This window comes from Pristis pectinata, chromosome 28, assembly GCF_009764475.1.
Source record: "Pristis pectinata isolate sPriPec2 chromosome 28, sPriPec2.1.pri, whole genome shotgun sequence".
NCBI classification, from domain to species: domain Eukaryota; kingdom Metazoa; phylum Chordata; class Chondrichthyes; order Rhinopristiformes; family Pristidae; genus Pristis; species Pristis pectinata.
This window is the reverse complement of record NC_067432.1, coordinates 10,652,461-10,668,426: the sequence shown is the minus strand read 5'-3', so window position 1 is coordinate 10,668,426 and position 15,966 is coordinate 10,652,461. Positions and strand designations below refer to the sequence as shown.

The following is a 15,966-nucleotide window of genomic DNA, read 5'->3' as shown; positions in this document are numbered from 1 at the left end:
TGCCTCGCACATCTCCTTTGAACTTATGCCCTCACACCTTAAATGCATGCCCTCTTATATTAGCCATTTCGTCCCTGGGAAAAAGATACCAGCTGCCTATTCTATCTATGCCTCTCATAATTTTATAAACTTCTATCAGGTCTCCCTTCAGCCTCTGCCACTCCAGAGAAAGCATCCCGAGTATGTCCAACTTCTTCTTATACCACATGAGCTCTGATCCAGGCAGCATCCTGGTGAACCTCTTCTGCACTCTCTCCAAAGCCTCCACATCCTTCCTCTAATGGGGCGACCAGAAAGGAATGTAATACTCCAGATACGGCCCAACCAGAGCTTTATAAAGCTGCAACATAACTTCCTGACTATTGAACTCAACGACTCGACTAATAAAGGCAAGCATGCCATATGCCTTCTTTACCACCCTACCAACCTGCACTGTCACTTTCAGGAAGCTCTGGACTTGGACGCCAAGATCTAGCAAAATGTGGCAAATTGTCTATTTTGGCAGGATAAATAAAAAAGAAACATATTATCTAAATGCTAAGGGGTCTGGGTGTCCTTGTGCATGATGTACTAAAGGTGAATCTTTAGGCACAGCAAGTAATTAGGAAAGCCAACAGAATGTTTTTGCAAGAACAGAATACAACAGTAGGTAGGTCATAATTCAGTTTATATAGAGTATTGGTAAGACCATGGCTCATCTCCTTACTTAAGGAAGGATGTAGTTGGAAGCAGTTCAGATGAAATTTACTGGACTGGTATGTGGAATGGAGGGTTGTCTTAAGAGGAAAAGTTGAACAGGCTAGGCCTGTATCTGCTGGAGTTTAGATCAGTGAGAGGTGATTTGGTTGAGGTGTATAGGACGCTGAAGGGTCTTGACAGGGTGGAAGTTTCCAGTTAAGAGAGAATCTAGAACTTTTTGACAATAAGGAGTCAATTGGCAATTTAAGAAAAACAAGGGATTTTTTTCTCTCAGAGGGTTGTGAGCCTGTAGAACTCTTCTGGAATGAAAGTGGAGTCTTATTTTTTTAAAGCTGGGTTACATAGATTTTTAAGGGGGTGAAAGGGTAGGCAGGAATACTGAGTCACTCTTAGAGTCAAGTCACAATTTTATTGAATGGTGGAGAGTCCTCAAGGAGACCTAATTAAAGGAATATACTCAGAGCATCATAAGATTCAGAGGTTGGGCATCAAAGTGGAATTGAGGCACCAGAATAGCCATGATGCGTTGAATGGCAGCAAACGTTTGAGGAGTTATATTGCCCACTCCTCATTCTATATTTTTTGTTCTTATAGTGAATGGTGTTGTACTAGATTTATCCTTTTGTTTGAAGGTTAGGTCACAATCTCCCATGCTGTCAGCTGAAATATCTGCATTTGGGGCAGTTTGCATTGGGGAATATCTCAGCAGCAATAAGTATAACTAGTCTATTTCATTAGAGTGGCTTTCTGGGCATCGCATCAGACCCTGATGTTCCTTGATGCCCACATTTGCAGCAGGATCATTGGGCAGTAATAAGAAGTAGCAACTCTAATGATTGTCCCCTCATTACACCAATTTGAAAGAGCAGACGTGGTATTGTCTGTATTTTGTGGAGTTAATCATAATTTCATGGAACTAACTAAATTTAAACAGCACGTATCACAAAGCAAAAGTAGAAAATGCAGGACATGGAACAGGTCGTGTGCAGAGAGAAATAGAGTTAAATTTTTAGATTAATGACGATCTGTATCTTACTACGACTGGTCCACTCTTTAGAACTCACCCTCAACGGAGACAAACTCACTCTTGTCTGCGTTGAGGATGCATTCCAATGAGTAGACCCATTGTGGTTGCATGCAGGTACCCCAAGTAGCGGTATAAGGTCATTTACCTGCAGGGGCGAGGTATGCTGAGCTCAGGTGACTTCAGGCGGCGCTGTTAGCGGAAACCTACCATGGAGGGCTTGCGTTCAACATAGATTCCTTTAGACGGCGCTCTGAGCGGAGATCGGGTCCCTGGAGGACAGGCGTATGGTGAGCGCAGATTCCCCTAGGTGGCGGTGCAGGCGGAGATCGGCTCCCCGCAGAGGGTGATTGCGCTGAACACAGGTTCCTCTAGGCGGCGATGTGGAGCGAGGTTTTCACAATAGGCGCCCTTTATGTCACTTAACCGGTACCGAAATAGACACCGAAATGCTAACATTTACCCCATTGAATGTATTGGGGAAAAACTCTTGATGGATTATAAAGCATAAATAATTAATTACAGACCCAATAGAATAATTCCCAGGTTAAAACACATCAGCGCTGTCAGTGCTTTTCTAAGCTTCTGCCACCGTGTCTCCCGTCGGCCGCGTGGCCTAATGGATAAGGCGTCTGACTTCGGATCAGAAGATTGCAGGTTCGAGTCCTGCCGCGGTCGCTTTTAAGATCAATTTTTTTTTACATTTGGGATTACCCTCTTCTTCAGAACGAGTTATTAAATAAAATCTTGCATTTTTATGAGCCCATTCAAACTCTCATGTCTGTGCTGGATTTTCCATTCATTTAGTTTGTCTTCCTTGTTCTTCCCCTAAACCTTTGACTTCTGTATTTTTGTAGGGCTACATGGGAGAGGGCTACCCGCAAGATTGACCAACAAGTCAACTTGTGGTCTTGTTTTGCATAGGGAGAGAAGGGAGGTGATGGATCCAAAGGGGCCGTGAAGCCCGCCAGACAAATTCTCCAAAGGCATGGGGAGCAAATGGTGAAAAAGTGCTTTGGCGTTTCAGATTCTTCTTGTAGTAGGGTTCTGCAGGGCTCAGTACTAATCCCTTGCTTTACGTGGTAAATATTAGTGATTTAAATTCAAATGGAGCCATAGAGTTGTACAGCATAGAAACAGGCTGTTCGGCCCACCGTGTGAATGCCGACCATCGTACCTATCTATACTAATCCCACTAGCCTGCATTAATTCCATGTCCGTCTATGCCCTGTTCATTCAAGTACCTGTCAAGATGCTTCTTAGATGTTGTCACTATTCCTGTCTTGACTACCTCCTCTGGCAGTTCATTCCAGATACCAATCTTACCAACTAATCTTACTCCCTCAGATGCCTTTTAAACCTCCTCTCTGTTACCTTAAACCTACACCCTTTAACTTTAGACACCCCTACCATGGGAAGCAGACACTGCCTATCTATGCTAAATTATACCTGTCATAATTTTATATACCTCTGTTGTATCACCTCTCAGCCTCCTTTGCTTAAGAGAAAAAAAGACCCTAGCCCATCCAATCTCTCCTGATAACTCAAGCCATCAAATCCCTCAAATGCATGTGAATGGTTAAAAGATTTGTAACATGACTGTAAAGACAGAAACAGACTACTCAGATGGGCATAAAAATGGCAAATGGAATTCAAACAAGAGAATGGTGCGATGATGCACCTGGAGAGGACAAACAATAAATACTTGCAAATTGGGAAATGTGGAAGGACAGAGGGACCTTGGAATTCATGTCTACAGATCCCTGAAGGAAGTGGGATACATAGATAACATGGTTAAGTTCATACTATCTAACAAAGGCAAAGAACATAAGAGTAGGGAGATCATGCTAAAACTGTACAAAACACCAAATGGGCCACAGGTTGTATGCTATGTACAGTTTAGTCATCAGATACATGAAAGATGTGAAAGCACAAAGAAGGTACAAAGAGGATTCAAGATTTGTTGCAAGATAGTAGAATTTTAGTTATGAGCGTAAACTGTTAGTTCCTCTGGTATGGAAGAGACAGGGAGAGATTGAAATGAAAATTGAAAATACTGCAGATACTGGACATTAGAAATAAAAAAGAAAATGCTGTAAACTCAGTAGGTCAGACAACATCTGTGGAAAGAGAAAAAGTTAACATTTCAGGTCCAAGACACTTCAGAACTGGGAAAGAGAGAACACAGGTGGCAGAGAAGGTGGGAGAGGATGGAAGAGACAAAAGGAATACCTCTGATAAGGTGAAATCATATGAGTTAATGTGGCAGTGCGAGGCAGTTGTGCTTCTTTGTCTGTGTTACATGTTGCTGATAGCAGGGCTGTGGGACACCCCAGCAGGCCAGACTGTACTAATGGAGAGAGGAACACTGAGCCAGAATCACAAATGAATGACAAGGAGAAATAGCCTATTCTGGTACAGACAGACAGAGAAAGAAAGACTGAGTTATTTAAGGTTAGAGAGTTTGATATTGAGTCTGGAAGGCTGCCACATCCCCTGGTGGAAGATGAGGTGTTGTCCTTCGGGTTTGCATTGGACATTGTTGTAACAGTGCAGCCACAGTTAGATAGATCAGAGTGAGAGTGGTTTGGGGAATTAAAGTGGCTGGCAACCAGAAGCTCGGGGTCACTTTGCAGACTGAATATAGGTGCTGCACAAAGCAATCAACCCATCTGTCTTTGATTTCTCCATTGTAAAGGAGACTACATTGAGAAGACAGTGTCTCTTTTTCCTTTCGTCGATCCGTTGCAGAGGGAATAACTTGCAATGGTGTTGTTGTTGGTATCCTTTTAGGATTTATCCTTGGCTCTATCTTAATTCTCTCAACGTCACCTGAAAATGCATCCTTAGTTTCTATATGTACACCAACAACATCTACTGTACTGCTAACTTTCTCTCAACACTGAAAAGATTAAAGCCATTATTTCTGATCCTTTTCATTGGTCACCAATTATATTGCTCTCCTTCGTGACAATTTGAAGTGAACTAAACTCCCCAAAACCTTGGAATTATATTTGGCCCTTAAATAAGCTTCTTTTCTGTCCCTTCAATAAACGCAATCAGTTCTGTAACATTGCCCAACTCAAGTTTTGCTTCAGTTTATTTGCTGCTGAAACCCTCAGCTACACGTAATTATATTCAAGGCACCCCCGTAGGCCTTCCGTGTTCTATCCTCTAAACTTGGGGTCATACAAAACTCTACTGCTTGTGAGAACCTCCCACCAATTTTTGCTTGTCGTTCTCCTTTAGCTGCTAAGGTCCAAAACTCCAGTTGCCCTCTAAACTTTTCTGCTTTTTTACTCCTTTTTCCACCTTTAAAGATTTGTTTGACCAAACTTCAGGTAATTGTTGCTAAAATCGCCTCATGTATGTCAAATGTTATGTGATAACACTCTGATGAAGCAGCCTAGGATAATTTTCTATGTTAAAGATGCCATTTAATTATATGTTTTAGTAGTTGTCATCTATCATCAATCACCTTCTGGCATCTAAAAGTGTGAGTGGAATAGCTGATGATCCCAGGCCCAGGTGAAACTTGGTCAAGAACTGTCCAAAATACTGCAGACAGGGGGAATGAGAGACATTAATTGCATTGGTCTGGGATGCCAATAGTTCACCCCCCACATTATTTTTTAAAGCAAATTAATCAAGAGACAGACCAGTTTCAGCTGTGCTGCTGGCTTTTTAAAAATTTCTTCATTCTCTCACATTAATACAATCTAAAAGGAACCTTGCATAGACTGCAGTATTCCTGTAAGCAACTCTTGAGTCATTTTTCAGTGACTACCACTTAGTATTGCTTTTCATCAGAAATAACACCACAGAAGTTATACTACTGCACTCTATTTGCAGGGATGTATTTCAATTCCACAAGATTAGCAAAATGAAGCATTCAAATTATTAGAAGAACATCCTGAAAGAGGAAATGCTTCTGAAATTCCTTCCAGAAGGTACAAACAATCATGGAGAGTCGATATTAATCAGCAGGAGCAAGATATGAAAACCAAAAAAAAAACACTGTAGATGTTACAAATCTGAAATAAGATCAGAAAATGCTGGGAAAACGGTGCATGGATAGGAAAGGTTGAGAGGGATATGGGCTAAATGCAGGCAAATGAGACCAGCTCAGTTAGGCAACTTGGTCGGCATGGATGAGATGGGCCAAAGGACCTTTATTCCGTGCTGTAGAGCTCTCTGACTCTGTGCCTCTAACTCAACAGGTCAGGCAGCATACGTGGAAAGATAAACAGTTAATGTTTCAGATCAAAGACACCATCAGAACTCTGAAGAAGGATCTTCAACTTGAAACATTAACTGTTTCTCTTCCTATGGATGCTACCTGATCTACTGAGATTTTTCAGAATTTTCTGTTTTTATTAAGCAAGATGTGAATTTAAAATGGGAAAGGAACTCCTAAATGAGTTGTAGTTCCATTTGAAAAGACAAAAAAGCCAACTAAGGATCAAATTCTACTGGATTATTGGGAATTAATTCCACTTCTGTCTAGTCGGTGTGTTATAGAACAGTGTCTGATGAGTCGAGGCTGCACCTTTCCACTTGTTTTCCTGATGTTCGAGGGATTGGCGCAAGTGTCTCAATATTTTCAGAAGCTCCTTGTTCTCCCTCAAAAGTGATTCTTTCTTCTGTTGTGCTACATTTTGCTCTCTTCTGGCCATATCTCGCTCCCTCTCCATGAAGACCAACTCATTTTCCAAATCCTGTAACCTAAAGGTTATTATGTATCAATTATTATTGTCAAAGAAGATTTTATTTCTCTACCACACCTTCTCATCTCTACAAATCCCCTCTCATCAATCCTCCGCCAACCCAGCTTCTCCCTCTCCTTCCTCTTGTATTACATTACATATAGGATCAGATCCTGAATGAGACTAACTTTTCTGATGAAATTGTTTTAAAAGTTGAATACACATCATAGCTGATTTTATAAATTTGAAATGGTTGTAGAGAAATGAAACTATATGTACATTTTGATAATGTGGGCTACCATCACCAGAATTTCTATAACATGCAAATCAAAAAACTGCAGATGCTGGAAATCTGAAATAAAAACAGAAAATGCTGGAACTACTCAGCAAGTCAGGCAGCATCTGAGGAGAGAGGAACAGTTAACCGTTCAAGTCTGAGACTCTTCATCAGAGCTGAGAAAGAGAAAATAAATTAGTAGCAGTGAAGGTGGATGAGGGATGGGATGGATTTTCTGTGATAGAGTGAGACCAAATGTGTTAAAGTGACTGAATCAGATTGTGCTTCTGTCTGCATTAATAGCAGGGTTGTGGGGCATGTCCAGCAGGCCGGACTATACCAATAGGAAGTGAAAAACTGAGTCAAAATCACAAATGGATGACAGGCAGAAACTGTCAGTTCTCAAACAGACAGAAAGAGCGAGTTACCGAAAGTCAAAGAATTCAATCGCAAGTGTAGAAGGTTAGAACATGACCCAATGGTAGATGAAGTGTCAATTCTCAGGCTTGAAGTGGGTCTCATTGTAACAGTGCGGGAGGCCACAGACAGATAGGTCACAATGGGAGTGGGATGGGGAATTAAAGTGGGAGACAATCGGAAACTCAGTGTCACTCCTATGGACTGAATGCAGGTGTTCCACAAAGCAATCGCCTAATCTGCACTTAGAGAAAACCACATCGTACTAGAGTGAAAGAAGTGTGAGTGACTTACTGCTTCACCTGGAACAACTGTTTGGGTCCAAGTTGAAGATGAGCAGTGAAGAGATGAAAGGAATGGCATTATATCTACTGTGGCTGTGGGAGTAAGTGCCATAAGATGGGGAGTGGTTGGTAGGGATGCAAAACTGGACCAGGGAGTCACAAAGAGATATTCTCTTTGTTATAACCATCCTCTTCCACCTCCACATCCTTTACAACTTAAAATTAACTTGTTCTCTCTCTTTCCCAGTCCCAGTTAAGGGCCTCAGACTTGAAATATTAACCCAGTTTCTCCTTGTTGACATCCCATTGTTATAACATGACATCCTTTTACCGTAGTAAATACTCCCTCTTAATGTCTTCCAGGGTTCTTCTGAGGGTAAGTGCCTCCTCCATGTAACCCTTCTGTAGCTCTTCTTCAAGTGTTTTCATTTGTTTCCAAAGTCTGTGTCTCCTACCACCATTATCCTGTTTCTCTGTAAACACATACAAGCATAATTTCAACAGTAGAAAATTATAATCTGCCGTGGCTTTGGAAATAAAATATGCAAACAGAGTTGGCATGAATGTGATAAGAAATAGATTTCAGATTTAATGTTGTGCATGCAATTATTGAAAAGAAGGTATGATGGAGACGTTGTCATTGAGCAAAAGCTTTATCCTATGCTGTGATCCTTAGCTTAATCCTGCTCTTGAGGTTTCACCCTCTGTCATGTGCTGTGATCCTTTGTTTAATCCTACCCTTGAAATTTCACCCTATTTAGGAGTTTGTTTCTCTCACTCATTGGAATTCTCATTTTTGAAGCAATAAGTATTGGTTTTAGGCACACATCTAGGATTTGAGATAATCTAAGCTGACACATCACGGAAGCGTGGAGGGAGTGCTACAGTAACAGAGCACCATTTTTTGTCTGAAATCCAACAAATCTGATTCCAGTGATTAGGTGGATATTAAAATTCCCAGTAAATTATGCAACAAAGAGCAAGGAGATGTTCTGTGCAACATACCTCCCACAGCAAACTATCAAAAACAGATTAGCTGATCATTCACTTCATTGCTGTACAGAGCACCTTGCTGTGTGCAAAATGGCTCCTATATCTCCTTATATAATTCTATTCACTGATTCATTACCCATACAGTGTTTTGGGAGATATAGTGTTGTGCATTCATACTAATAAAGTCAACAAGCTTGTCTTTCTTATTCCCTGAACTCCAAAAGGGACCATTTATACAAATCTCATCATCCTGTTTCTTTACTATCTTAAATGTACTATCTTAGAAGTATCACACAAGACATTATCTTCTAATTTGGCTTCAGATTTCAGTCTTTTCATCTTACCTTCTCAGTTTCCACCATAATTTACATTCAATAAAAAACTGTGACTGTCCGCTACACCTCTAAGAACCCAGGTGCCATTTTTCAGACTATCGATGATTTCATTAACTTGTCTTGGAGCCAGTGGATTGGATTGATTCCTGGGCTAAACCGTACAAGGAGAAACTCATTAGGGTTTAGAAGGAGGAGAGGTGGTCTCATTGAGATATGCAAGGCTAGAAGAGGGATTAAATGGATAGATGTGGAGTGAGTGTTTCCTCAGGATGGAAAATCTACAATTAAGATACATCATATTAGTCTAAGTAGTCAGCTACTTAAGGCTGTGATAAGGAAAAGTGTCTTTACTGAGGGTTGTGAATCTTTGGATGTCTCAACTTCAGATGGTTGTGAATGTTCAGTGTTTGAGTACATTCAAGATGGATCTTTGGGCAATAGTGAAGTTGGGGGGTGTGGGGGGTGTGGAGATCTGGTTGAAGAGAGGATTTGAGAAAATGTTCAGCTGTGATTTTATTGAATTGCACAGCCTGAGCTGGGGTATGGCCTAATACTCCTCCAGTTTCATAGCCTGCTAGTTATGCTGCTGTTAGATAATGTTGTCACCATTTCAAAGTGCCCAGCCACCCAGAATAAATACCACTTTCTGAAACAGTGGTGGTACCAAAGTGCTGCCTGATAATCAGTGTTAACCAGTCACAGGTAACACAGCCTCCTGTCATTGTGGAATTGGGCAGATTGTTCTAGCTGATATTAATAATCCAGTCGAGTTGGTTAAAAATGCACATGGTCACCATCACAATGTGGTCATGGTTGCTTGCACAGGTCTAATGCCATATATAATTTCACTGATGACACCAGTGCTGTTGGCTGAATCGTGGGTGGTGATGAGTCAACTTACAGGAGTGAGATAGGACACCTGGTTGAGTAGTGCCTCAATAATAACCTCACGCTCATCGTCAACAAAACCAAGGAACTAATTATTGACTTCAGAAAGGGGAAGTCAGCAGACCAAGTGCCAGTTCTTATTGGTAGGTCAGAGGTGGAGAGAGTTAGCAGCAGTTAGCAGCAGCCTGGGCATTAGCATCTTGGATGACCTGTCCTGAGCTCAGCACATAGATGCAATCATGCACCTCTGCTTTCTTAGAACTTAAGGAGAATGTCACCAAATACTCTCACAAACCTCCAGGGATGCACTGTTGAAGGTATCCTGACTGGTTGTATCATGGCCTAGTATGGTAATTCCAACGCATGGGAATGCAAGAGGCTGCAGAGAGTAGTGGACACAGCCCGGTCCATCATGAGCACAGCCTTCACCACCATTGACAGCCTCTACATGAGGCACTGCCTCAAGAAGGTGGCATCTATCATCAAGGATCCCCACCATCCGGTCATGGCCTCTTGTCACTGCTACTAGTGGGCAGGAGGTACAGAAGCCTGGAGTCCCACACACCAGGTTCAGGAGCAGCTACTTTCCTACCACCATCAAGTTCTTGAACTGACCTGCACAACCCTAATCCTACCTCAGTAGCAGGATACTACAGACTAGTTCTTGCACTACCATGGACAACTCTGATTGCGGGTTTTTCTGCACTAATGTCTTGCTTTGCAGTCTTTTCCTTCAGTACCTTGTATAATTTATGTATAATATATGTTCTGTGTGTTGTCTGAATCTATGTGCCTGTGAGGCTGCTGCAAGCAAGTTTTTCAATGTATCTATACCTCACCATATTTATGCATATGACAATAAACTCAACTCAACCTGCTATGTGTGAATTGGCTGCTGCATTCCTACATTACAATGGAGACTATATCAAAGAACCATTTTTGAATGCTCTGAGGTTGTCAAAGCTCAGTTCAATTCAATTCCAAAATATATGAATTTGAATTCCAACTAAACTTTGTGGAATCTAGAAGTTATTTTATACTTTAATACACAAATTGAAACATTATGATCCCCATCTTTCTTCATCTTAATGTCTCACCAGTGAAATATAAGTTGCAAATTTAGTTGAGGCTGATAAAATGTTACACCATAGACACAAATAGGAGGAATGCTGAGCAGTCCACCTCAGTCAATGCCTCACTTCTAAATAGTTTTTAGAATGATTTTGTGTTTTGGCTTGGCTGAGGAAGTGATAAAAATGCTTCTATTTGGAAGGTTGTGGGTTCAATCCCCACTGAGTTTTGAATACATAATCTTGGTTGGCAATCAAGAAGGAACACAATATAATCAACTAGATATTTTTCAGTGAGGTATCAAACAAAACTTTCCTCTGATATTTAAAATAGGTGTTATAGATCCTGAGCGCTATTCATAAAAGAAAGCCCATGTCTCTCAAGGTCCTAGATGAGGGTTATCTCTCAACCAACACTAAGAAATCTGAATTAAGTTGTCATTCATCTTATTGCTATTTGTGACACAGTGCTGTGTGCAAAATGGCTGTGGTGTCTACTTGCATAATAACAGTCACTGAACTTCATTACATGCAAAGTACAAAATAATTTTATGAAATGTGGGATGATACTATATAAATGCACCGAGAGGATGATTCCAAGTCCTGATATTAATGCTAAATTTACTTTTAACCAGTTTGAATTGCTCTATCATGAGTTAAATAACATCACATTTTTAAAGTTTTTGTGCTTATATATATATATATATATATATATATATGTTATCTATATATATTAGGTCTCATTCATTTGAAATGTCGATTGAATATTGAACTGGTGGAAATATGAAAACGTGCCAAAATCAGGAATTGTTCAGGAATGGAATAGCACAGGTTGTGAAGTTAGACTCTAGCTGGGGAAGGGGGAGTGGGCGAAATTGGGTAAAATAGCAAAAGAGGCAGTAGAGTATGATTGGATCATCCATGGTGGCCATCCAAACCAGGCAACAGAGTGAATGCCTTTGCTAATGACAGGATCTAAAGCCTGCTCTGTAGGGAACTGGGCAGCCTAAAAATGGCTGAGCCATCATGCTCAGTTTCCAGAGGTGAATATGACTTGCCCAGTGGTTGACAACAATTCTGGGAACTATCTGCATTCAACACATCTGAGATCTTTCAAGCCATAGGCTCCAATGTAGTACTTATGCAATCAGGGCATTGGGTACACATGTGGCTGTAAGGGACTGACCTATTGCCCTACAGTGACCTGGAGCTTGCGTCAAAGTTCCTGGATCACCAGTGATTACTGGAGGCCCAGGGTCAAATCCAGAGATTTCTCAGGTTTAAGTTGCTCAGAGTGCTGTAAGGTTGACAGTGACAATACTGCAGGGATCAGTGCTAGTCACTTATTTTATGGACAATATTTAAATCTCAATCAACATCATTAAAATACATATTTATGGCATTTTTTCGGTGCTGGGACGTTGTTTGTAAAACATATAAATGATTTGGATTAAAATGTAGGTGAGATGATTAGTAAAATAAGATAGATTAAGGTATCTTTATTAGTCACACATACATCGAAACACACAGTGAAATGTATCTTTTGCGTAGAGTGTTCTGGGGGCAGCCCACAAGTGTCGCCACGCTTCCGCCGCCAACATAGCACGCCCACAACTTCCTAACCCGTACGTCTTTGGAAAGTGGGAGGAAACCAGAGCACCCGGAGGAAACCCACACAGATACGGGGAGAACGTACAAACTCCTTACGGACAGCGGCTGGAATCGAACCCAGGTTGCTGGTGCTGTAATAACATCACACGAACCGCTACACTACCGTGCCTGCCCACACACTACCATACAAGTTTGCAGATGACATGAAAATTAGTGGAGCTGTGTATTGTGACAAAAGTTGACAAAGGATCCAGCAGGATATAGATCAGCTAGAAGTATGGGTGGAGAAATAGCAGGTGGAGGTTAATCTAGACAAGTGTGAGGTGTTGCCCTTTGGGAGGTCAAATGCTAGCGGAAAGTACAAGGTAACTTGGGGTGCAAGTCCATAGCTCCCTGTAAGTGGCAACACAAGTAGATAGGGTAATAAAGATGACATACTTGCCTTCATTGATTGGGGCATTGAGTATGAGAATCAGGAAATCATTTTGCAGCTGTATAAAAATTTTAGTGAGGTCACATTTGGAATAGTGTGTGCAGTTCTGGTTGCCATGTTACAGGAAGGATGTGAAGGCTCTGGATAGGGTACAGAAGAGGTTCACCAGGCTATTGCTGGATTGGAGAGTATTAGCTATCAGGAGAGACTGGACAAACTTGAATTACTTTTTCTGGACATAAGCTGAGGGGAGACCTGATGGAAGTATATAAAATAATGAGAGGCATTGATAGAGCAGATAGTAAGAGTCTTTATCCCAGGGTGGAACTATAGAGCACATAGACAAGATAAGATATAAGATATTTATTTATTAGTCACACATACATCGAAACACACAGTGAAATGCGTCTATTTTTGCGTTACTGAGAATGTGCTGGGGGGCAGCCCGCAAGTGTCGCCACTCTTCTGGCACCAACATAGCATGCCCACAGCTCCTAACTTGTACACCTTTGGAATGTGGGAGGAAACCAGAGCACCTAGAGGAAACCCACGCAGACACAGGGAGAATGTATAAACTCCTTACAGACAGCAGTGGGAATTGAACCCAGGTCGCTGGCGTGTAACTGTGTTACGCTAATCGCTACACTACCGTGCTGCCCACATAGCTTTAAGTCTGGAGGAGAAAAGTTTAAAGGAGATTTACGAGGATTTACAGAGAGGGATAGGTGCTTGGAATACACTGCCAGGGGAGGTGGTGGTAGCAGATACAGCTGCAACGTTTAAGACGCAATTAGACAGACACGTGAACAGGCTGGGGATGGAGGGATATAGACAATGTGCAGGCAGGTGTGATTAGTTTATATTAGCATCATGGTCGGCACAGACATCGTGGGCCAAATGGCCTGTCCTTGTGCTGTATGTTCTATGCCTATGGTCACGAGGCTAACTAACGTTATGTCTGAAATTCATATGGAATAAGAAACAGTGGTTGTCCCCGTTCTACAACATCCCAATGGCTGCTGGCTTTCATTACTATCCCTCCCTTCCGCAGCCATTGTCTTTTCTCCGTCTCCCTAGGACCTGTCCCTGCATTATGCCCACTTCTTGGCACATATTTGAGGATTGCCTCATTTTCAGATAGAGAAGAACTCTCTATAAAGGGGTGAGAGGCAAGAATTAACTAGCTCAGGTTGCTGAGGCCTACTTTCAGGTTGGTCTTGGGCCTAATGCTTAGGACATTCACAATTTGCTTCATGCTGCTTCTGGGCCTGGAGATGGACCCTGAAGAATTTTTACCCGGGTATATGAAGGGACATTAATGGATTGTGGTAAAGAAAGTGATAAAGTAGATCAGTCATTGTATGTAAAAGGGAATTAAATGACCTACAGGGGGAAAGGAATTGTAAGGCAAAAGCCATTTTTTATTTCCCATGTAAATTAACTATTTTTGATAGCATTATTTTACTTTACCTAGGCTCCTTGTTAATGCTGTGTTATTTAAGGCTTTAGCCAACTCAACATAGCCTGTCTCTTTTAGCACCTCAGAGAATGGCTCCAAGACCCAACATCCCTCCTCCTCCAACAGCGAGAGCAATTTGGCAACTTTATACTCTTGGCTTCCTTCCCTCTGCAAGTAAAAAGGATAGAACACAATGCAAAATTTAAGAAAAAAGCAAATGAAATTCAGAACTAAAATCATATTCCAGCAAAGGAGCAAGTGCAAAAAAATCACCCCTTTACTTTCTGCTCCTTGAGTTAATATTATCCAATTTGTTCTCAACTTTCTGCCCCACTTTCACAGAAACCACTGACTAATGCTTGGGTACCTTTCCATGGGTACCAGCAGCTATCAAATGCCTCACAAGTTAGGACCCTTTATCTGTGAGCCTGCACAGGAAATTTTTATAGCAGATTTAACTGAGAAAAGCATCTTAGCTAAGCCTGATCCCATTCTCCACCAACATCAACTCATGCTATCGTGTATAGAGAACCCTAACTCAGTATCAGAATCAGATTTATTATCACTGACATATGATGTGAGTACAGAGGTCCATTTTAGTACCAGAACCATTTTTCCCCTCCTGTACCTGGATTGTTCGGATTTGTTGGTCGGATAGAATCCCCTTTTCCCGGAGAAGTCTGTAGAACACTGGCGATATCTGAAGCTGTGTGACAATCAAGGAAAAATTGGCCCGAATCGCAGCTTTATGGAAATCCTCATTCCATGTATTTTCAAGATGGCTCCTGAAATCTGCAATTTAAACACTTTAATTCAATCAATAGTTAAATATACTGACGCTAAGTCAGCACCTTTGTTTTCTTTTTCGTTCAATTTATGGGGTATGTGTGTTGCAAAGTCCTTGCCCAATAAACATAATGTTGATGCAAAACAATAGCGGATAACAATGAGACATAAAGAAACATAAGATGGGCTTAGAACCTCCTTTTCCCTTTATGTTGTCATTTGTTTCTCACTTAATTCCTTCTCAATACCCTCCACTCAACTATAGACCTTTCCCTTTTGTTCCTTCCCTCCCCATTTTCCCGGGTTGGGTGATTGCATAAAAGCTGTTCACCGCTAACATCCTGTAGGTTTGATGAAAGGACACCAAGCTGAAACTTTTAGCTCTGTTTCTCTGTCTATAGATGCTCCCTAAACTTCTGAGTATTTACAGCATTTCCTACTTTTATTTCAGGTTTTCAACATCTGCAGATTTTTAAAAATATATGCTCTGATGTTATCTTTATCCACATGAAGGTCAAGAAGGGGATGACCATGGACCATGAAGTTCAGTGACGTTTTGTTTCACTGTGTAATGTGAATTCTTTGTTCCTCTCCCCTGACCTTGACGTGCTCTCCTTGGCTTCTTCAAGAATGAAAAATCAAATGTGACACCTTGTACAAACTTGAAAATTACCCTGCCTTTATTGACCTGTGTAACCAGAGCTGCTGAGGAGTGAGTTCTTCATCTTAGTTCCTGGTTTGATCATTGCTGCGAAGGGAAAAGACAGCAAAGCATTAAATAATACCCAGCAGATTAAATATACATAATACAAGGTCTTTTATTGGTTATCTTAGTCTGTTTAATATCAAATCACACTGCATGGACAAGTAAGGCCCCAGAAGTATAAATAGAAAGTGCTGGAAACACTCATCAGGTCAGGCAGCATCTGTAGAAAAAGAAACAGAGTTAATGTTTTAAGGTGAAGATCATTCGTCTTCGACCTG

General features: G+C 41.2%; 1 non-coding gene across 1 annotated transcript; it reads left to right on the top strand.

The window, feature by feature from the left end:
• Positions 1 to 2,328: 2,328 nt before the first annotated feature.
• trnar-ucg (transfer RNA arginine (anticodon UCG)) lies at positions 2,329 to 2,401 on the top strand. The gene has a single exon. It is a non-coding gene; the product is annotated as a tRNA-Arg (tRNA).
• The last annotated feature ends 13,565 nt before the right edge of the window (positions 2,402 to 15,966 follow it).